This window comes from Lipotes vexillifer, unplaced genomic scaffold (assembly GCF_000442215.2).
Source record: "Lipotes vexillifer unplaced genomic scaffold, Lipotes_vexillifer_v1.1 scaffold654, whole genome shotgun sequence".
Classification (NCBI taxonomy): domain Eukaryota; kingdom Metazoa; phylum Chordata; class Mammalia; order Artiodactyla; family Lipotidae; genus Lipotes; species Lipotes vexillifer.
This window is the reverse complement of record NW_006773486.1, coordinates 337093-362178: the sequence shown is the minus strand read 5'-3', so window position 1 is coordinate 362178 and position 25086 is coordinate 337093.

Below are 25086 nucleotides of genomic sequence, written 5' to 3'. Positions count from 1 at the left end.
ATTCCTGCTAGTCATTTTGTGGATTTTCAACTGGTATGTAAAATTTCAAAAATTCAAGTGTTTTAGAAAGTTAAGAGATTTTACATGCATTTAAAAATACCTGCTGTCTTTGATACCTGAAAATAGTTACAAAAGTTGTCAAGATCTGTTTCTTATCACTTCGCTAAATCATAAATAGTTTTCAGTCAGTCATCATGCAGTCTGATTATTCTCAGTACTAACCAGTATGAATATATTCACAGGCCCTAAATTTACTTTATTGGTAGGAGTGTAGCTACAGGGATTGTCAGGAGGACAGCAGAGAGTTATATTACTTGACTACTCTGATGTAGCAATCATTGTTCACGTCTAATGAAATTACTTATATAGACCCTATTACATTATTGTCACTTAAGTGTTTGTGGATATTTTCCACTCTGATTAAAACCATTAAAGATTAAGAAGCATTTGCCTGACACAAATGAACACTTCGGCCCCAGTGGGCCACTTATTGCTACTATTATAAGTAGAGAATTCACTTGAAAAATACCTAAAATTCTAAAATTGTTTCCACCAAGGGCTATCTGAGGATTTTAATTCTTCAGGTATTCATTGAGTTATGAGAAATAATGTAGGGTGAGCTACCCATATCATGAGAGGTACTTTTAAGGTTCACTTAAAAACTACTTTTTTTCCAAGTACAAAATTATCTTGTGAGAAAAATGAATAAGCTAAGGATTATTATTATAGTAAATAATCTGAGGCAACATGACCCACCTATTAGAGCTTGGGACAGTATAGTCAGAATGTTTCTAAATGAGAAGAAAAAACAGTTACTTTTCCTCTGTGCTTGAATTCTCAAATTCAATTTTTCTAATATGAAACACAATAATACTGTTAGGCAGACTTAGTCCCTTCACTGTTTTGGGTTTGAGAGAACTAAAGAGAATGAAAGTGTAGATATATGTTTATAATTATATTAAAAATTACATTTTTATCTGCATAGCCATCTACTGTTTACTTATAAAATAAACGTGCAAGTAGGAGTATACATTTTGGTCACAGGAGAATTGAGATTTGAGAAATAGTTTCTTTTTTCTATTTTTGCTTATATAATCATTATTCCAACAACTGTTTGTTCAATGAATTTAGTTACCTTTATGAACCATGTGTAGAGGTAAAGAAAATAGGAATAGGAAAGTTTGTCTAGGATTCCTTGACAGATAATCCACTGTCTCTCTTTATACTTATCTGACATTCATCTGGCATAAACAAAGACATGGTTCTTGTAATAGTTTATTAACTTGTTTATATTTAAAACTGCAATTATATAATTATATCAATATGGGATACTAGAAACATAGATTATAAGAGAGTAAATGGTTTTATGAAATAAATGTTTATAAAACACTTTATTCTATTAATATGGAATCAGTAAACTTGGCAAGGGACAGATAAAGCAAAATTAAAATCAAATGAGAGAGATTTCTTTGAGATGAAGGCATTGAGGGAGGAACTATGGAGGGAGATTTGCATGGGGCGTAGAAAAATAAGTAGGGTTTGGACATGTGTCTTTGGGGAAACAGAGCGAAGATGCAGCAGAAAAAACTAAGAGGCATTTATGGGGGAAAAATGTGTTATATAGTGGCTGAAGCGTACGGGAAATAAGGTCGAAAAACTTATGGGGAAGTAAAATTCCATAGATTCCAATGTTAGAAAATCAGATTTGGAAGCATTTAGTCTACAGAGGTGATCCAAATGTCGTAAATTGAAGGTAATTACTATTGAAAAAAGCCTAGAGGAAAAGAAGAGGCTCGAAGTAAGTTTGGAGTATGACAAAAAGAGGAGAAAGAGTTAAAGAAGTTAGAAGGAAGAGTAAAAGATTTTGAAGAATACCTTGGAAAGAATTGTGTTACAGACACCAAGGAAGCAGAGAAATTCTTGCTAGGCCTATCAATAATATCAAAATATACAGAGATGCATACTGCAAACAAACAATAAAATCCAATGTTTGGTTTAGTGATCACTGTACCTTAGTATAGATTCAGTGAGAAAGTAGATATGAAGAAACTAACAAAAGCAATAGAATAGGACAGGAGAATTAGGATATTAAAATGGAAACCCATTCAGCCTAATCCCATTGAATCTAAAAGATGGCAATTGGACTATGATAATATGTAAGATATGAGATAAGAAAGATTTCAATGACAAAAATTTATAGGCAATATGAAAGGGCATGAGGCTGGGGCAAGAGAACAGATGTCCAGAATTTGAAATCCCATCAGTTGTACAATTTTTAGAGAAGAGGAAATTTACATACATTTATTTCCATGAACAGCAAAGGAGAAATTGAGAACACTGAGAAAATGTGAGACTAATGTTCTGAAGTAATCAACTCTAAGCACATTAAAATTCCTCAAAATGGTAACAGAAACAATGTTAATAGGGTTTTGCTCACTGGTGCTAGAATCACTGAGAGAAGATTAGAGAAATAGTTCTGGAATTGAGAGGTAACATTAATGATAGAGACCATATATATATATATATGTGTATATATATATATATATATATATATATACACATATATATATATAATATATATATATATATGTATATATATATATATATATATATATATATACACATATATATATATATTTTTTTTTTTACAGAAAGTTTGGGCAAAGAGGAGGATTTGGATTCACTGGAGTATGTTACAATATTCTTTAGTATACTCTCCCTCAAGCTGTTTAAAAGACATTCAACATTCTGAAACATTTTGGCTGAAAGTGACAACCTTATAAGGAAACTGTTAACTAATAATAAAAATAATAACAGCAACAATTAAAATGATGATGATGATAATGGTGATAATGATGGTGCTGTTGATGAATATAGAAAGCCTTGACCCTTATAAACAGCTTCAACAGTGGGCATTTAAAATCTCAATCTTGGTCAAATTGCATCAAATACCTCACTGGAGCAGTCACCTGCAAACTTAAGGGCTGATATTACAAATAGAAATGAACTAAGGAGTTTTTCTTTAATGCAACTAGCAACACTTACATACTTGAAAAAAATAACAGCTTTAACATCTAAAAAAACACACAAATTACCTATCTTGCATTCTAAAGTTTCTTTGAAATTTACCTTAGTAAGGACTTGCTATTCTGACCTCAGGTAAGCAAAATTTTTTTGCCAACATTTCCCTTCCTATAGAATCTGGATTTCATTATTTGCTTCATTTTCATCCTTACCACAGGTGCAAAGAACAGTTTCTCAGATAAGGGAAAATAAACAAAATTATACATATCTTATAGTGTGAAATATTTAAAACAGAAAAAGAAGAAAAATGAAATACATCCTCTCCAGTTTTCCAAGTAAAAACAGAGAAAAAAGAAAAATAATATATTTAAATTTGGAATTAGTCGCTAATGAATTCTGAAATCTATTATGGAAAACTGTGTGTGCAAGCACATGTATAGATAGATATACAAAATCTTGCATTTGACTCACTTCCCTCTTACACCCCTTGCACTGATGCATCCCCTGTGGGCAAACCCAAAATAGCCTGCTGAAGAATACTTGGAGCATGCACAGCTGTACTTGACGAGCCAACATAGCCAGCATTCAGCAGGCTTGGCAGCTGACTACAGGTGCAAAATTGAGCCCAGCCAGGATCAGCTGAGCCAAGCCCGGATCAGCAGAACCACCTATCTTAGAGCAACTCAAATTGTCATCTCACAGAATGTGAGCTAAATAAATGATTATTATATTAAGCTACTGAGTTTGGGATGGCTTATTGCATAGTAAAACTAACTAAATACAAATGCATCAAAAAAAATCAAAGTAATAAAAATCCCCCACAAAATTAATTTTTAAAATATTTAAAAATCTCTTCTAGTAATATTGGCATTGTTTGGGGAAAGGCTTGCTCCTGATCAGAAAAAAAATTTATTCCAAATTTTAAATTTTAGCATAATTGCTCCATTCCAATTTATCAGATTAGCTGACAAAATGAATGTGAATGCAAAACCTAAGGGACTGGGAGAAAGAACTAGAAATATGAAGAATGTTGGAATTAGGACATATGGTGACCACATATCTTGGTTTGTCTAGAGCAGTCATAGTTTGTGTCAGGATTCTCAATGACCTATCTTAGCACTTGTCCCACCCACTTCTTTCTCAAATGTGTCCCCAACTGGACAAGAGATTATGTGGTCACTCTAGTACCTGGGAATAGGTAGTATGAGTAAAATGAAACCAAAGTAAAAACCTCTTCTATTTATAGTTTTCCTTAGGCAAGTGATATTTAAGTAACACTCCTCAACCAACAAAGTACCAAAGTAGCTTCGTGTACCTTTCTGGCTTTATATTTCAAATAAAAATTCTACAAGCATAATTCCATTGTGACAATTTACTTTAAAAGATCTGAAAATATGTGATGAAGTTTTATCTATTTCCTGTTAGATGGTGCAGACTAACAATGTTAGCGGTTGAATATTTAAATGTAAGCAGAGATAAGAGTTTTTCAGAAATAATTATCTATATAGAATTAGAAATTAGAAATGCATTAGTAATCACTAGTTTTGCTAAAATTGTATGTGAAGTGCTGAAATTTTTAACTGAAAAGTATTTCTGTCTGGAGAATGATTTTCAGAAGAATTCCTCCAAATTTCAAGATGATGAGAGGGTGTGGTAAGCTAATTACCTTGATTTACAAAATTCTATTGAGAAAGCTATTTATGGAAATGACACACCTCTTGTTTTTCAACCTCTAAGTTGGTTTCTGTTAGAGGATAGAAAAATAAAACATGAAAAGCCTATAAACTGGCAATTTATTTGTAGAAACAAACAAAAAATATTTTACCATACAAAGTATGAGTCTATCATCTTTGTAGCTATAGCGATACATGATAATTAGATTAGGCAAGGCTATTTAAAATAATTTGATATATGGGAATGCATACATGCATTATGTCTTGCATCAGTTAATAGTTATTACTAAATAAAAGTATTTCTTAATTCAACAAGTATGATACTTTTTAACTAGAAAACCAATTTGCAGTTATTCCTTTCATTGGATAAACTTTACTTAAATTTCTGAGGTAACAAAGAAATATTAAACTTTGCTATTGACTGTAATTGAACTGTGAATCTGGTTTATAGTCACTATTATTCAAACACATTATCATCAATGTCATCCATTCACATTTCCAAGTTGTAAAACTGGGAATGTTTGTATACATTTCAAACTTCCCCTTTACTATCCTTATAGCCCATTTCCCAAGTCCCCAAGGTTTTTTTTGTTTTGTCATACTACTTTCTAAATATCCATTAATCCATGCCTTATGCAACTTTCTTATTTCATTTTCACCTAGACTACCTTAACAGCTTCCTATGTTATTTTAATTCTTTCCTGTATTTCTCCATTCCAGTCCATCTCCTATCCTGTTAGGGGAGTGAACTTTCTAAAATGTACATTTGACTTTTTCAATCCTAAACTTTGTTACTGTTTTTTCAAACTATATTTACTAAGCCATCTGCATCAAAATCACTTGGAAAGGTTTTTTAAATATCAGTACTCATTATTTAGTTAGGGCTTATTCCATACCTTATGGTTCCAAAATCTCTGGGGAAGTGACCCCCAAATCTGTATTTTAATAAGCTCCCAAGGTGATATTTACATAGACATACGAGAACTACTATTTTAAATGAGTCAAAGTTTATTATTTCCTTCTTGGTAAAAACTGAATGTGGTAGATTAACTAATATTCCCTTCCTCATGTCTATGTCCTAATCCCAGTAACCTGTGCACGTTACTATATATGGCAAAAGGACTTTGCAGATGTGATTAAATTAAAAACTTGAGGTGCGGAGATTATCCTGAATGACACAACAGTTCATATAGGAGGTAGGTAGTGGGAGTTAGATTCAGAAGAGAAGGCAATGTGATGACAGAAGTGGAGGTTGGAGTGATACAATTACTGGCTTTGAAGATGAAAGAGGACCAGGGTCAAAGAATTTAGAGAATTTGCAAAAGACAAGGGAGACAGAAAAGACAAGGAAATAGATTCTCTCTTCAGAAAATCCAGAAGGATCCAGCCCTGCCAATACCTTGACTTTACCCAAGTGAAACTTATTCTGGACTTCTGACCTCCAGAAATGTAAGAGAACAAATTTGTGTTGTTAAAAACACTGAGTTCATACTAATTTGTTATAACAGCAATAGGAACTGAATACACTGAATTTCTCTTCATGGCTCTTATGATGAGATTCCTGCTTTCCTAGCAAGACGTTTTCCCTGCCCTCCTCTACATACATTTTTGTTCCTTTTTCAAAACACCATGCTCTGTTTTGCTTTCTTACTTCACTCATGCTATTCCTTTCCCCTAAATATCCTACATTTTTCCCACTAAGATTAAGATCCCCTTGTTTTCCAAGACTCAACTTCGATTTGAGCTAACCTAGAAAGCTTTCCCTAGGCCCCTATTGTGAAATGATTGACTGGAACATTTTAGTTTTCATAATTTTCAGATTATTTTTGGTGAACATTAATATCTGGTGTGCTACGGAGAAAGTAAATCTTAACTCCATCTCTGCCAAAAGTAAAAATTTTATTAGGACAAAAGTACAGAAACTGTCATAGAATTTATTCTTGTAAGTTTGGTAAAATACCTTCTATGCATAAATACTTCACTTGAACTAGATGTAACAATATTATTGCAACAGTTTCAGGTAATCATCATCAGCTAATTAGTCATCTCAGCTGAATCCTTAATTATGTTGGGGGGCATAAAACTAAATGGAACCATAAGCCTGGAGTACCACTGATATTATTGAGCCATAAGATTTGCCAAATTTTTATACCAAAATTTACTTTTATTATAAATCAACTGCTGAAGTAGGGATTAAATTAGTTTATACACAGACTTTTAAAATATGATTATGTTAATATAATGATTCCCTTCATAGGTGTTTTACAATTTTTGTTGATATGGTACATAGCTGGATATAAAGGAATGCTAGCTATTCTACCGAATCATATTTATTACACAGAACTTGATTATAAAATATTAGTTAGAATGCCATTTTATAATATTGATTGCAGCATTATTTGAAGATCAGTGATAAGAACAATTTAAAATTCTTATAAAAGTAACTGAGAGTATATGCATAAATAAAACAGCAGGGTTCCTGAGTTAACCTAGATAAGAAGAAAGGTGTATCAAGCAGAAAAGACAGGTTATGTTGCTTTTGTTTGTTACGTGATGGGAAGTTGATATCTGTTTGTACGTGTGCACACTTGTACGTATGCAAACTCTCTGTACATTGATAGTAACTAAACCCTAGAATATCTTATGGTAACAGTAGCCTCACGGTCAAGGTAAACATTTTTTCTACAAGTGAAAACATTAGCCATTGAACAATTACTATGTATCAAGGATTATGCCAAGTACTTCATAAGCATTGTCTACATTAATTTCTCATAATAACTTTGTGAGGTAGATTACCCAAGGTAATATAGAGAAGTAATGTAACATCATGTGATCCAATTTTTAGGGTCTATAAAATTTACCATTATATGGCTATTTCCTGCTAGTACCCCAAGTCAATGTTTGTCACATCCTTACCATTCAGCTGGAGTGAAGGGAAGCCCTTTGGCAAGCTCTTCAGATACTGGCTCACTTCTCATATTCTTATGAAAATACAGCTAGAGTTGTTGAAACTGTGGACCTTTCAGATATTCCAAGGATGTAAAAATGGTTTTCCATTTACTTCTCTATTGAAATTGTTGGTTTCTAATGACTGATTTTCCAAATGATACAAAATAATGAACATGTGTTTGAGTTGGCCATGATATAGTAATGAAGAATCAAATTTATGCAGTGACTGAATTCAAATCATTTTCACTGGTAAACACATTAAGCCAAAAGAATTTTTAATTGTTAGAACCTTATTTTGAATCCTCCATCAAGAGTACCACATTTGGACCATTAACTAAACTATATATGAACTTATATGGTATTCAAGATGAATAATTTTCATTGACTCTATAAAATAAATTTCATGTTGATAATTATATAAATGACTAATTTACAAATTTATATGACCTGAAGCACTGCTTCTGAGTATGTGGCAACAATGTTTATGATATTCATAATCATCAGATATCTAGCTTTCAGAGCATTTGCACATGCCTTTTCTCTCTTGTCTCCCTAAGAGGGCATCTTTGTTTCTCCAGCTGGCAATTAAAATTTCATAGGATCAGATAGAAATTGCTTACGTTTTAACCTGCATATTCAGGAATGATAATTAGTTTTGCAAACTGGACACATTAATGGAGTCTTTACATGGTTGGGGAAATGATCATAAATATAAAATCAAAGAAGTCTGGCTTCATGGAAATAAGGATGAAGTCCTAAACTAAGCTTGGTACAATGTACTATCTTTAAATATCCACCTTTGCCTTCTAGCAGAATATTTTTGTATGGAGAATAAATATTTTCATCATTGCTACATCTTCTTAAAAATGCCAGGAGTCCCAAAATCTCATTGGAAGGCCACAGTGTATAAGTAATTGTGTTAGCTAATTAGATATTTGGAATTATTAGAATATAGAGAGATGGAAATATGGAACCAAACTTATTTGTACCTAATTAAAAAATGTTTCCTTTGCAAAAATATTATTCATAATAATTTAGGAGTTTAAAATTTTGAGGGTTTAAAGAGGATACTCTTTTGAACTCTTCTATATTTTGCCTTTTTATAAAGAGCTAGTAAAGAAAACTGTTCCCATAAACTTGCAAAATCTTCCATATCCCAAGCAATCTGTCCAGCTAGAATGGCATCCATCTGCATAGGCTGGCGAACTCATTTTAGTTTGGGATTTTATTCATGCAAAACACATGTACTATAATATGTGCTTAATAATCTCTATGGATTTGCAAGATAAATCTGCTTCTCTAAAAATCTTCATGCTGTCAGTCATCATAAAACTGTCAGTTTTTCATTTTGCTATTATAATGGGATGTTCTAAAGATAGATATATATTTTAGAACCATTGTGTTCACAGAAATGTACATTGTCCCAAGAGGGAAAAATGTGTAGGCAAAATGAAATCATATCTCATAAAAGCCATTTTTACATATTGTGAACCAATGTTTTTTAAGATTGGGCACCTGCGGGCTTCCCTGGTGGTGCAGTGGTTGAGAGTCTGCCTGCCGATGCACGGGACGAGGGTTCATGCCCCGGTCCGGGAAGATCCCACATGCCATGGAGTGGCTGGGCCCGTGAGCCATGGCCGCTGAGCCTGCGCGTCTGGAGCCTGTGCTCCGCAACGGGAGAGAACACCATAGTGAGAGGCCTGCGTACCACAAAAAAAAAAAAAAAAAAAAAAAAAAATTGGGCACCTGCAAAATATGAATGAAACTGTTAGATTTCCAGAATGCTATTGTTTGTGTAATGTGACTCTTATGGGGCATGTCCAACTGCCGAATTTTTTTTGCTTTTTTGTTTTTTTATATTTTAAAATACTTTACCTGAGTTAAAAAGACAGTGGATTTTATTTTTACCTTAGTACATTATAATTTTTGTTATTCATTTTACTGTTTAAGGTATAGAGGAATCTTTTTTTTTTAGTTGTTTTGTTTTTTGTTTTTATAGAGCAGGTTCTTATTAGTTATCCATTTTATACATATTAGTGTATATCTGTCAATCCCAATCTCCCAATTCATCACACCACCATCACTCCCCTGCCATTTTCCCCCCCAGTTGCCAAATTTTACATACCTTGGGCCTACATGGCTCGTTAGCCACAGAGTGTATTTCAGCTCAGATTACCACATAGAATAAACTTTTGTCAGTGTTTTTTTTTTCCTTTGGTTCAGTTGACACAGCAGTGGTTTAGGCTAAATGTTCATAATTTTAGAATAAATCTGTGCATACAAACATTTAAGGGACCATAACAAACCTAATATCTTATGCTGTTGGTAGAGATGTTCTCCTGCTTTGTATAATTTTCCCATGCTCTCAAATTTTCACTTGTTTTACAACCAAATCTTTTCACTTGCTTCACAAACCAAAACAGTTGAGTTTAAATGATTTTCTTAAGGAAGTAAAAAAACTGCAAATGGGTTTTAAATTGTTGAAAATTAGAATCTACCTATTCTAACTAGAAAGAATCTAGACCAACTCCTTTATTTTATTTTATTTTTTTATTTTATTTATTTTTTTTGCGATACGCGGGCCTCTCACCGTTGCGGCCTATCCCATTGCGGAGCACAGGCTCCAGATGCGCAGGCTCAGCGGCCATGGCTCACGGGCCCAGTGGCTCCACGGCATATGGGATCTTCCCAGACTGGGGCACGAACCTGTGTCCCCTGCATCGGCAGGCAGACTCTCAACCACTGCGCCACCAGGGAAGCCCCAACTCCTTTATTTTTTAGATGAAGATGCTTGAAACCAAATCCTTAAACTTACCTGAAGTAACTCAGGTCTATAAAGTGAGAGCTGGGAATAGATCCAGATATTGTTATTCTGATTTCATTATTCTTTCTTCTAAATCATACTTCTACTATCTATTTGATAATAGATTCTTTTTAATGTTTTATGTTTTTTAGCTCTATTGAGATATAATTGACATACAACATTGTGTAAATTTAAGGTGTACATGTTGATTTGAAACACTTATTTTTTTTATCCGTTCATTCTTTGACAGACACTCTGCTTGTTTCCATATCTTGGCTATTGTGAATAATTTGCAATGACCATTGCAAATATCTCTTCAAGATTCCTTTTTTTTTTTCATTTCCTTTTGAAGTGGTGTTGCTAGATCATATGGTAGTTGTATTTTTAATGTTTTGAAAACATTCCATACTGTTTTCCATAGTGACTGTACCAATTTCCAGTCCTATCAACAGTGCACAAGAGTTCCTTTTTCTCTACATCTTCACCAACACTTGTTACCTCCTATCTTTTTGATGATAGCCATTCTAACAGGTGTGAGGTGATACTGTGATTTTGATTTACATTTCTCTGATGGTTAGTAATGATGAACACATTTTCATGTATCTGTTGGCCATTTGTAAGTCTTCTTCAGAAAATGTCTGTTCAGTTCCTCTGCCCATTTTTTATTAGGATTGTATGGGGTTTTGTTGCTGTTGTTGTTTTTATTTATTTATTTAGCATTCAGTTGTGTGAGTTTTTTATGTATTTTGGATATCAGATACATGTTTTGAAAATATTATCTCCCATCCTGTAGACTGCCTTTTCATTTTGTTGATGGTTTCCTATACTGTGCAGAAACTTTTTTGTTTGGTGTAGTACCATTTGTTTAATTTTGCTTTTGTTACCTTTGTCTTTTGTATCATATACAAAAACTCATCGTCAGGACCTATGTCAAGGGAGTATTCTAGGAGTATTATGGTTTCATCTCTTACATTCAAGTCTTTAATCCATTTTTATTTTTTTGTATGGTGCAAGATAAGGACCTAGTTTCATTCTTTTGCACATGGTTTTACCAACATCATTTATCCAAGAAACTATCTTTTCCTCATTGTATTTTCTTGGCTCCCTTGTCATAAATTAACTGACCATATATGTATGGCCTTATTTCTAGGCTCTCTGTTCTGTTCCATCGTTCTATGTGTCTGTTTTTAGGCCAAAAGCATATTTCTTTGATCACTATAGCTTTGTAATATAGTTTGAAATCAGGAAATACCTCCACTATTTAAAAAGGAAAAAAAAATTAACACAGGTTGATAGGAAAAACATCATCTTATTTTGGTAGGTAAATGGAGAGTAGTGATAGTATTTCAGTTTTTAAAATGTGGAATTTAAATCAAAATTTGGATTTGTTTGGAATTGGATGTATCTTCAGGGAAAAAGTGATGACAATTGGAAATCAGAAAATTATAAATTGTATTTCTAACTCTTAATTATGATAGTAACAATTTAATAGGATAAGAATAAAATGTTAATTGCAGTTGATGACTATCTACCATGTCACAAAATTCAGCTCCCTCTTTATATTAAAGAACTCAATGTGTGGGAGTTTCCAAGCTTACAGAGCTAGTTTAATTCATGAATCTGTTCTTGTTTCTCAATCTTAGTCATGTTTATCAACTACTCCCATTTTGCTATACATACAAGAAAATCTTCATTTTCAAGAAGGCAAGAAACTTACTCTCTGTTTTGTGCCAGTTTCAGCCTATCAATAACCAGGTTGTAGCTGGACCAGCCCTTGTGGTTCTTATTATGATTGTCAGATGCCATCAGCAATAAACATCAGGAAACTTTGAAAGAGAGCAGGTTTATTACTTACAAGTCCTGGAAATTACATGCACACCTGGAGACACACAGCAAGGTTTCAGTTAGTGAGAGAAGAGAGTACATGGGCTTGGGGTTCTGCTTTTACTGGGGTCCATGATGAGGGCACCTAGGGTTTCATCACTCACTTTTTATTGTTGAGTTTAAAACATAAGAGTGGGAATTTAAAGCATAGGAAGAGTAAAAACAAGTGGCTCAAATGGTCAATTATTGAAATCAACCAAGACCTCTAAAACAATGGAGCCTCGGTGGGGTGGGGGGGAGCTGGCCATTTATCTAGTCATGTGGCTGGAGATGTGTTTATTCAAGATGGCTGTTTTTGAAGTGGATGCCTCAGCAATCAAGGCAATCAAAGCTTAAGTCAGGCACTTGTATGACAAAAGAAGAAAAAAAAAAGCAAAAACAGACAGGTCTTATACTAGAATACTAGAATAGAGGCAGAAAAGTATCTATTATCCTTGGAAGTCATAGTGAGACTGAGAACTGGACAAGAGAAAAATAACAGATGTAAAATTTGATATACACGGCAGCCCCATAACTGCCTTACTTTCCTCCTAAGTTTTTAATGTCACTTAGGGTCCATTTACCACCTCTCTCTTGACTCAATCTGTCACCATCTGACTAAAACTAGCACTACTTACTGAGCACCAATAGTATATACTCACTGTACTATGAGACAGAAAAACTAACACAGTTCTTTTCAAATTTTAATGGTCACGCAAATTACATGGAGGATCTTGTTAAAATGCGGATTCCGACTCAATCAATCTTGAGGGCCTTGAGATTGCATTTCTAACAAGCTTGCAGATGATGCCAACACTGCTCCACATATATTGATCATCAGCTATTTCAAATATGCATGTTTAAATGACTTACTCACATTTCTTAGCTATATAATTAACAGAGGAACGTGATTCAAATGCAAGTATGTTTTACTGGAAAATAAATTACACAGTGCTTAACAATAAAAATAATAGCTAATATTTATTGAGATTTACTTTCTGCCCGGTATGATGCTAAATTATTTAGATGCCTTCTTTTGCTTAATACTCATGGAAATCCTTAGAAATAGTCACTATTTTTAAGTCAACATAATAGATTAGGATCTGAGACATAGAAAAGGTAAGCAATTTGACAAATATCATAGAGATGTCAATAATCAAAACAATACTGCACCCCAGCATCTAACTATAGCGCCTATGCTATCAAACACCATGTTACACTGTTTCATAATTAGAAATTAAAATTCAAATATTTTCCACTACTCTATTTCTTACTGTGCTCAGGCTAAACATAAGGATAGGCTCATTGGATGGAGTCTTTGTACCTTATATAGAATTAATTAAATTCTAAACTTTCATTTGTCTTGATTTTAAAGTTAAAACTCCATGTGTCTTTATTTTGCAAAGTCCCAAATGGCAGGAATGACTCAAAATCATCAATTCCTCTGGTAAGAATAGGAAGAATAATCAAACCTCCATCCATTAAAGGTATTTACAATCCAAGTATCAAACCTCTTGTATTATAGGGCTTCACCTACCAGAGTGATATTTCTCAAACCCAGTTGTTCAATCTAAGTTTCTATTGACAGCTACAGACCACAGCAAGTACTTAGTGCTGTCTGAGGAAAAGGTAGATAGGAAAGTACAAGAACAAAATGTGAAAGGCTTTTTTGAGAAATGATAGTAATGTTCAACTCATGCATTCTGAGACAATTAACCCTGATCTAAGTACTGTGCCAGTTCTGCTCCTGTAGTAGCCACGTTTTAGATGACCTTATTAATTTCTCATTCTCTCTGGGTACAACTGTGAGTAGGTTCACATCGTGTGATGTCCTACTCTTGTAAAGTGATTGGTCAAAGAATGCACATCTTAAGTAAGTTGAGACAGAGAATCATTAACTTCAGGTTACTAAAGCTGTAAAGTGAAATTTGATCAAATTACACCATGAAAACATGGGACATGAGGCAGATATTTTTCAGATAGAGAAGAATGAATCAAATTGGGTCACAGAGAACTATCCAATGTTAAATAACAACCACTTTTTGATGCCCAATTGAATCTATACTCATGGATTTTGTAAGACTGCTCTGAGCCTTAAAATGAATTTCTCTTTCCTGCTTAGGTTAGCTTAGTGTTACTTTTGCTATTTGCAACCAAAGACACCTCTTGAAAACAGCTAATTTCTTAGCTTCATAACCTTGAGTACAGTCCTTAGTTCCTTAATCTTCTCTGAACCTCAGCTCAGTCACAATTTTACCTTCTTGTATGAGTGCTACAATTAAACCAAATAATTCATGTACATTTGTAAGTTTAATACATGACCAAAAGTAAGGCTCAGATAATGCTGTTGTTGTTTATCAAAACAAACAAACTAACAAATAAAAAAATACCTTCCTTATTTTTATCATGGTCCTTTGTTTGCATTTAAGAAGTATGGCAGGGTTTTTTGCTATTGTTTTAGGGACTTTTCACATCTAGGTACCACAAGCTGCCAAAGTGGAAAAAAAGTTTTATTAAATATCATTGCTATATTTTATCATTTACTACTCAAAATATAAAACACTTACTATAAATGTCTATTACTTATATTTATTTGTGTAAATATTTCTGATCTGCAAAGGAAAGCTGATGTGTAAATTGGAACACACCATATTTCTGTTACACTTTCTAAAATTATGACAGATGTATTTTGCAGCGTGATACATATTTTAGCATTCTGTCTTTGTGTATAGTTGCTACTTTAAGGAAAAAAAGACTCAAACAATATATTATTTACTATAATTAGTAGTAAATACTAGGAGGTAAATACTAGGATTGTAATTCAACCCTCCTAGTGCTATTAAATGTATTGTAACAATTGGCCCATATTTGAAAATAATAACTTTGTTAATTCTACAGAGAATTCCTTTACAATAAGTATCATTCATTATAAAGATATTCCTTTGGGTGAGTAGGCTTTTTTTTTGCCGGGGGTGTTATATTTCTAATGCTTTCTCTCATGAACGAATCTCTAAAGATTTCAAGGTGGTATTATGTAATAATAAAATAAATGGGTTACAATTATGATAGACTCTTACATGTCTGAGATATTTTTAGTGCCTGGAGCACACAAAATTCAAAATTGTACAAGTTCATCTCTAGTTGCAATAGTAGTAACCATTTTCTGTGTTTTTTTTTCTAAACCCATGAGTCACTTCAATAGGGTTTGGTTAGAAAGAAGGAACAGTTGACATTTTTATAAATGTTCTACCACTCAGTCAGAGGTCAGTTATGTTCCACAAAATGAATCTGACGGGACCCGCTGCAAGATAAACATTTGAAAAATTCTCTGCTGTAGCGTCAGTTATCTTCTTACCTTTAGGACAAAATTTTGTATTATAGTCCTTTTCCCACATTCAAAAAGCATATTTTTTTAAATGCATATTTTTAAATGCATATTTTTTTAAATGCATAAGATATTGCCTTTTTGTGTGTGAGGGAGTAGGGGTGAGGGTACTTCCATCACTGTCAAAATCAAAGGGTAAATTTCAATAACATTAAAAATCACAGGGGTAGAGCATTAGAAAAATGTCTTGACTCTTCCACCTTGGGCTGCTCTTTGTCTTTCCCCTTTTCCTTTTGTCAGATGAAAAGTTTGAGTGGTGCTCTGAGAATAGGAGAAAGAAATTAACTCTGCTTTGAGCATAAGGCATAATTTAAGCTAATGCTCATCTCACTTCCAAGAAATTCTCAAATGGTAAGAAATAGATCAGTCTCTACTGAAGGTATAAAATATAAGTCATAGATTTAGTCTTGAATTCTAGAGAGAGAGAAGTACATTTTCTTTTTGTGTTAAAATGTTGTGTGGATTATAAATTGTATTATAATTTAACCAAACCTGTGTTTCAAATATATAAAGACTATTTTTTCAAATATGTTATTTAAAGTATATTTTATAACTTATAATATCTAGTATCCCAGATAAATATATATTATAAATATATTTATTTAACCTCATCTTCATATATAGGTATGAAATATATGTAACAAAGATTTTATTGCTACATTTGAAGTGTCTCTTAAATTATTTTGGTAAGAAATTCAGCAAACATTTCTTAATCCTCTCTTTTGGAGCATGCTATGGGCTGAACTGCATCTTACCTAAATTCATGTGTTGAAGCTCTAACCCCCAATGTGACTGCATTTGGATATAGGGCTTTTAGGAATTAATTAAGGTTAAATTAGTAACAATTCATAATAAAAATAATGAATAATAAATAATAAAGGTTAAAAAAGGGTGGGGCCCTACTCCTATGTGATTAGTGTCCTCATAAGAAGAAGCACCAGAGAGTACTCCTGCACATGTGCTAACTTGCTCTCTCTTTCTCTCTCTCTCTCTCTCTCACCTCTCTCTATATCTCTTTCTCCCTTTCTGCATACACAAAGAAGAGGTCATGTAAGCACACAGCAAGATGACAGTTGCCTGCAAGCCAGGAAGAGATCCCTCACCAGGAACTGAATCAGCTAGCACCTTGATCTTGGACTTTTAGCCTCCAGAACTGTGGGAAAATAAATTTCTGTTGTTTATAACACCTAGTCTATGGTGTTTTATGGCAGCCCAAGTTGACTAATAGAGAACATATGTGAAAATAACAATCCAGAAGGTGGTATAGATATTCTTACTATTATCCTTATGTAAAGATGTAAAAACCTAGAAAAAGAAATGAGGTATAGGAATACTTATATTTTGAGAATAATTTGTTAATACCACTTCATATACTTTGCTGCCCACTTCTAATCAAGAATTGTAAAGCTGAATCTACATTTTATGCTTATTTCCTTTTCATTTAAAAAGTTTTTCTTTCAATTACTTGATTCAGCAGTTTACATATCTTTTTCTTTTTTTTTATTACCTACTCCTTCCAGTTTAAAAAAATGTCAAGAATAAATAAAGGAAAAGATATACATGTTCTACTATACTAACATAATGTATATTGGAAACATAAATATATTGATTTTAAAAAGGTGAGTTAAAACTTGAATAGACATTCTAATTATTTTTCTCATTACCCTAACAGCTATCTTGTGCATCTCCTAGAGCACAAACATTTTGAGACCAATGCACTAACACATGAATCATTAAAGCTTCAAGTTGTTTCACATTATATGTCTTCTTCAAATAATTAAATGATTTTAGAAATGTGTAGGGCATTCTAGAGTATCAAGAATTGATACTCAATAGTACTGATTTCTCTTTTCTTCTAAGTATTATCTCCCCACCCCAGACTGTCCTCAGAATTTCTGAAAGTTTGTCTATATTTTTACTTTTAGAATTGAATACTGTCAGCCCAAGAAAATTTTGTATATAATGACAGGTACAGTTTGAAAATTTAAACTTGTTTGGAATTATATTCCTGAGTCCTTTTTCCTTTATGCAGTTAATGTAGCCTGTGCAAACTTATCACAGAGACAGAAATCTTCATTGAGTCTGCAATCACTAAGATGATGGAGCAATGAGAACTGTGTGTGTGTGGCATCTAAACACTTTCACGATAGGAAGCATTCATCAAATTAATAATAAATTTCATATTTTTAAGTTTTAGAAATAAGAGAATAATAAATATTTACAGTGAAAGAGGACTGGATTTATTATTTTGCTCCTGATGGCAGTTTGCCCTCTGAATCATATTATGTGATTTTACAGTATTTTAGATTAAAAAAATTTTTTAAAGCAATCAATTCATTATGCATGTTTCTTTGATATTGAACATGATACCATGTGCTGTATATTTGAATTCCAGTCCTCAAATTTTCATGCTGAATCAGATCATAAATCAGAATACCCTCCACTATTTTTGTGAGTTTTATGGCAATGGATGATGTTATGAAGAATATATGAGGGAAAAATCTCCACTAACTACATAGTTATTGCATTTTCCAAAGGAATAAATCCTTGCTACCTGAGACCAGAAGTATAAAGTTCTCGATATTATAGAATTCATAACTGACAGGCACATTCCAAAGGTCTTAATCATGGGGGGATGTTTTCCAGGTTTTAAAATGTAAAAATGGACCAGGCAAGGAAGATTAATAGAGCTCAAGCCAAATACACCCCTGACTCTATGTGTACAACCCCAGGATGGATTTGGGCCTTTCTTATTGATTGAACAATGGGATTTGGGCTTATTACATAATAAGAAGTTTACATATTTAGAAGTTTACGTATTTATTTACCTAACTTGAAATCAACAAGTTAGCTGTGATTAAGCCCTGTAAAACAATATTAAAATATTTGCTGTTTACACACACACACACAAAAAAACACATATATTGGCTTGGCCAAAAATTTCGTTTGGATTATTCACAGGCTGTTATGCAAAACCCAAACGAAATTTTGGCCAATCCAATATAAACATATTTATTGTTTCATTCATTTATACTCAGGAAGAGAGTAGTTCTTTTCCACTTTTATCCAGGTAATTTGGGTAAATTCATAGGATCATGGAATCCATGTTCAAATTTTGTTGAAATCTTTTGAGTGTGCAATATTTAAGAGACAGGCCTTGCTATACAAATTCAGAGAGTATATAACCGCCCAACCTGAAAAACACAATTTATTCAGCTGAATTAACACATGCTGAGGGTGATATAATTTTTTATGTATAGTTGTTGAATAGGTCAGTTTTAACTTTATTTAGACACATGCTGAACACTTAACAAGAGTTTTATTCATGCATCTCAACTTCCAAACTTCATAAATATTGATTTAAAGCAGAGCATTGGCTTCATTTTTTAACATATGCAGTAATAATCTTAGATGTGTTTAAGTTGAAAATGTTTTGGAAATATGTTTTAAAATATTTTAAAACATTTTTAAATAGGAAATATACTCACATGCAATGAAATGTATCACCTTTCACCATACCTCTCAGCTTTTCAGAATCCCTCTTTTTACTGAAAGTAGATTTTTGTTTACTTACAGACTTCCATAGATAACCCATGAATATTCTACCATATACACAAATATAATACACTTTAACTCAAATGATAATATAGTTTGTATACAAATAACAGTATACTTACTGTTCTGAAACTTGCCTTTTTATTTATAGTTTTAATGATATATTTAAATTATTCTTATAAAATGCATAGAGTTGGCACAGTTTTTAATGGCTACTGATATTATGTTGCATAAATACCCTACTCTTACTAAGGTCACTTGTTATTTTACTTTTACATTATTTCCAGAGTTTTGCAAGTACTGACAGTGTTGAAGTACACATGTTCATTTCATGAATGTATAAACATTTCCAAGTATATATCAAAGATAATGTCATATTTTTAACTTTGTCAGACATTGCTAATTTGTATCCCATAGCCTGACTCAATTAACAACCTTACTGCTTGATTATATGTATGGGTGCCAATTTCCCCATACTCTCCCCTGTAACATTATCAAGTTGTTTGAGTTCTAGTAATTCAAAGCTGAATTGCTTCAAATCATGTAACAGAGTTCTCTCACTATAGCTCTCATTTACAGACATGCCAATGAATTTAAAGTCTGTCCTTCTTCGGCTATAAGTAGAACATCTCTTTGATTTTAGTGTCTAATTTTCATATGGTATTTCATGGTTTAGACCTCACGTACACATATTTCAAAGCAGTTTAGTTTTTTGGTCAGTGTTTATAGAAGTATAATATATCTTATATCTACATCCTCAAAACCAAATACTACATTAAAAGTTTATATGAGTGAACAGTCTCTATTTACAATCACACATCAGCATCAAATGTATTGATATTGGAAACGTGAAAATTGTTAACTAAGATCATGAGCAGTCTTGGGTATTGATAATGCTAAATAAGGGCCTTAATAATTTTAGAGTGAGTTTGAAGAATTCTCTCCCACTGTCAGATTGTTCTGACATACTGTCTTTCATACCTGGTTTCTGTATTTGTGCATTTTTACAACAAATCCTATCTCATCAAGATTTTCTAAGGTTTAGCAAATGAAGGAAAGTAAGCAAAGTTAATACAGTAAAAGATATTATGCAGGCAAAGCACTTGTTTGTTCATTAATAATAATAATTTCAACTGTTTAGTGAATTGGAAACAAAGTTTAAAGCGGTTTACAAACTAATGTGATGGTGATTTTTTGCTTATTTGTAGGCATTTTATTATGTTTTAGTTATTTGGGGATTTGGAGTTTACATTACCCATTATAACTCATTCTAATTGGGAAGAACATGTGATTCTTCTAAAACATATATTGTCTTTAAGTTATGAACATTCACAGATATATGTACTGAGCATATGAGCGGTTATTGCCTTGACAGCCAAACTCAGAAGCAGTGGACAGCAGTTCCACTCCATTGAAACAACTGTTCTCAGATACTCAGAACAAGTCATTTTGGTCTTTGGAAATATGGTCTGAATACTGGACATTTAGTATTATCAAATTCTTCCAAAGTTTTTCTAAATCTCTCTCAAATAAACTAGCTATTTGTGTCTATGGTGTTTGCATTCGTATCATATCTAACATCAATCTCTGCGTTTCACAGCAGAACTATATGATTGGTGGAAAGTTTTCAATAGACATAGTAAAAGTATATACTTCCTTTAATTAAACAGGATTCAGACTTATGAATAGAGTTACACAAGGCAGGAGAATAGAGAAGCTCAAATTCCCAAAAGGTTGAAGAGTTGATAATAATGGTAACTCATGGGGAGGAACAACTGCCCTTCACCATTTTCAAAGGAGTTTCAGTGCTTCCCTGTTCTTTATCACCACCCCATTTACAACTGTGTGTGTGTGTGTGCATGCATGCCCACAGGTGTGTAGACTCTGTTTTACGTATCTACCTGGCAAATAACTGGTGTAAAACTCAGCACATTGCTGAGTATTCATTTTGAGACTGACTAAATTCAATTCAGGAAAAAATCTAATTCAAGGCCAGCACTCACAGATCAACAGTCTTAAAATGCATTAGCACAAGTACCTTTTGGTATGTTGAATAAAGAATACCAAAAACAAATGGTTATTTTTTGAATATGATGAGATAATGTATTTTAATTATTAATAAATATATTTGTTCCCAGTATTTTTTTAAGCTCATGACCCATCATTGTTTTCAAGAGGCATATAGTGTACTTTATGCTCATTGCCTTGAGTAAGAAATGACACACCAAAACAAGATAGGCAAGAATTTGTTCCCCTTCCTTGATTTTTGAGTTCCAAAGTTTATACCATTTAAATTAAAAAATTGAACTAATTTATGTTCGTATACAGATACAAATATTTAATATGATGCTGAGACACATGGTCAGAGCTGTTTCCCCTGGAATTTGAAAGTATTTTCTAGATTAAGGAAGTAAGCACGTCAAAAGAGAAGCAAGGAATATATTTAATGGGTCCCTGAGAAAAAGATAGCAGGTAGAAAGCTATGTCCTATTGCTTCTCTCCAAGTCTTGGCTTGGTACGAGGAAATAAAACCTCAGGTTTTCCAAGATCTGAGAACAGATAGGCAAATGTGTCGGTTCTCAGAGCTTGGAGAAGAAGCAAGGTCCTGTGAATAGCATAACATTAATTATCACCCAGTGGAGAGGTCCAGAAAAGAACATTGAGTTTAGTTATACCAAATTAAATCAAAGAAACATGTCTTACATATCTGAATTTATGGATTTCAATTGGCAACTGTTACATAGAAAGGATTTTGAAAAACATGAAAAATTAGCTAGATTAACAACCAATTATATATTTTTCAAAGAGAAACTAGAGATGCCAACTAAAAACATTCTTCATTTGAATGTAGTGTGAATAAAATTGCTCTTGAAGAATTAGTAATCCATTAACTATGCCAAAAGGAGGACCAGTAATAAATATCTTTGTTTGACTTATACATTGACTTATTTACGGTGCATCTATGGAGGATGTACTGTAGGAAATTAACTATGACATGTGCTGGGGACGTTATAAATTGAAAAATTTCTCTCCTTAGGCAATGTGTCTGTGTAAGCATCAAATACCTGCTTATCAACATGATTTAATGAACACTAATAGGGTGAAATGAGATGAAAGAATCACCACATCTACTTTACAACAGACTTCTTAGAATATTTAATACCACGTACTCTTTATAATTTTAAAGGGATGCCTCATATTCATCAAAAGCAAATCAGTGACCAAAATGTACTGGAGGGAATTATAACAACCTAAATACTCAAAGGAAATTTTGTTATATTTCTCTGTCATGATATTGACATAAAGTAAGATGTACATATATGACTGATTAACATCTTTTAGAATATTATTGTTTTTTTAATCTTCCATTGTCCACATAGAAATATGTATTTGAAAAAAAGTTTACAGAGTTCAGAAGTTAAGGATTAAAATTGTAGGGGCATTCAGAATTATAATAAATATCTATATTAAAAATATAGCCTAAAACAGTTAGTGACATTTGTGACATTCATGCATACATTTAGCTTTATTTTGTCCTTAATTCTTTATAGAAGCCTCTCAAGAGAGAATACAAAGTGTTCTTTGAAATCTAAGTGTGACCTACATGGGGATAATTATGAAAGTATGATTATTCTGTGGGACAATATAAATGCTATACAGTTGAAGAACACACATATAAACCTATGATTTAAAGGATGGCAGTATTTCATGGTGTTTTGTTTCTGCTTGCATTTTTATGTAATATTTTTCAAATTATAGAGCTTAAGGAACAACTACAGTGTAGGTCAAGATTATATCACCAAAAATGGAATCACTTCTAACTGAAACATGGTATAAAACGAGAAGGAAATTGTCTTGGTGTCACAGTTCATGAACTGTATACTTTCCTTATGTCTATAAGTGGAAAGGACACTAAATTATTTATTTCTGAGCTTTTGCCTAAAGGAGAAACACAGACGTTTTTAACATCTCATTTTAGCAAGACATCAACAATTGACATTTTTGTCCTAGAGTAGAGATTTGTTTTCCCCCAGATATAGACCACTTAGCACATGATTTTGCATTTTAAATATAAATACTATTTGAAATAGCTGATTTTGTAAATCAGTAAATAACTTCTTAGCATGTTAAATACAGATTTAATTTAAATATGTTTTATGTCTGTTATTAATTAACTCTAATTTTGTGAAGGAAGAATCACCTCATGATGCAAGGCTGGCTTAGATGGTATTATTCTTCTTTTGTAGACTTTATATCTTTTTAGAGAAATATATTTAGAATTGTGAGACATAAAAGATTACCTTTTTATATTATTGCAAAAGATTTTACATGGAAAACCTGACATCAATCATTGATAAGAACAAAGGACCAACATAATACATGTACATGTATTTGAAGGATAATGAAAGTTATCACAACAGGCAATTTTTGTTCAAGTCAACAATATGAATTTTATAGTTAATCTTATACGTAGGAAAAAACCTTAAGTAGTATAAAAGGTCAAATCCTGTAACAAGGAGTTAAGCACAAATTTTCTTAGAAAATAACAAATTCCTAAAGCATATTTCAAAAATCATCAAACCAACAAATTACAAATGAATTTCTAATATCCATTGACCTAAACTAAGTAATACATTTTCTCATAAAATGTAAATGCCTTGATATTTATATAATATTACATAAATTAAAATTATAGCAAACTCAGAGCTTATAAACTTAAATTTGGGCCAAACACCTTAATATTAAGGGCAAAATAGGTTTCTTTTTATACAAAATTTAACATACAGAAGCCAAACATTTTGCATCACATTAATTTTATGGTTTTATGATATAAATAGGGGAATATTTTGTTCATATCCACTCACTGAAAAATTGCTGCTAAGTGTTATATTGTAAGTAACCATACACATTAGAATTCAGGTTTATATCAATTTTGAAAATAAGAAATTAGGGGATTTAAATGATTCACTAGGATAATGTTAGAATTAACAATTAACTATTTTGGTTCAGAGTATAGAAGACCATATCAGTAGTTGGACAATTTTGAGAGTATTCCAGGTTAGCAAAGTGAGGGACTTAAGAATACACATCTACAGTGGCCAACTTTGATAGACATGTTCAAATACAAGCTTCCCTTAATTTGGTCTAATATTTCTAATTCTAGGAATGAAATGAGGGCCAAACTATTTTTTATCCCCAAGTATAGGAGAGAGCAAGTCATTCATGTACTAACTTTTCAGATATTTCTTATAAAATCCCAACACAATTATATACTTTTATGTGTTTTTCCAAATAAACCTGATAATTTTAAAATCAACTTACTGTTCTGAATCTTATTATCTCAAGATAGTGTTGTGGAAAAGTAATTAGATAGTTACCTTTCCTAGAGGAGACACAAATCCTTTACATCTGAGCTGTATTTCTTCAACAAGTAAAATTCAAAACATATCCCAATTCCGACAACAAAGGCCCCACTTTTCTGTATGTGACTCTTCTTTTCATGGCTTGTGAGTGAAGTAAATAAGCATGAAGAAAAAAATTTCTTGCTTCACTTTCAAATTCAGGGTTTACTTTACACTTTACTGTACATTAACTAAAGCAATTGACAGTGTGGCCCAGATATAAGCTATGGTCCCATGAGGTTCAAATTTTGCTCCGAGTTGGATTTAAGAAGACAATATTTAACATCAAATACTAATTGAAATGGAATCCAATTTTTATTTACTTTTCTCAAAGCACATTAATGAAGGCTCATTTTACCTCTCAAAGTAATATCTTCAGAATCTCCTTTCTCTATTTCTTAAATATGAATCTTTTCTAAGTTTGACCCACTC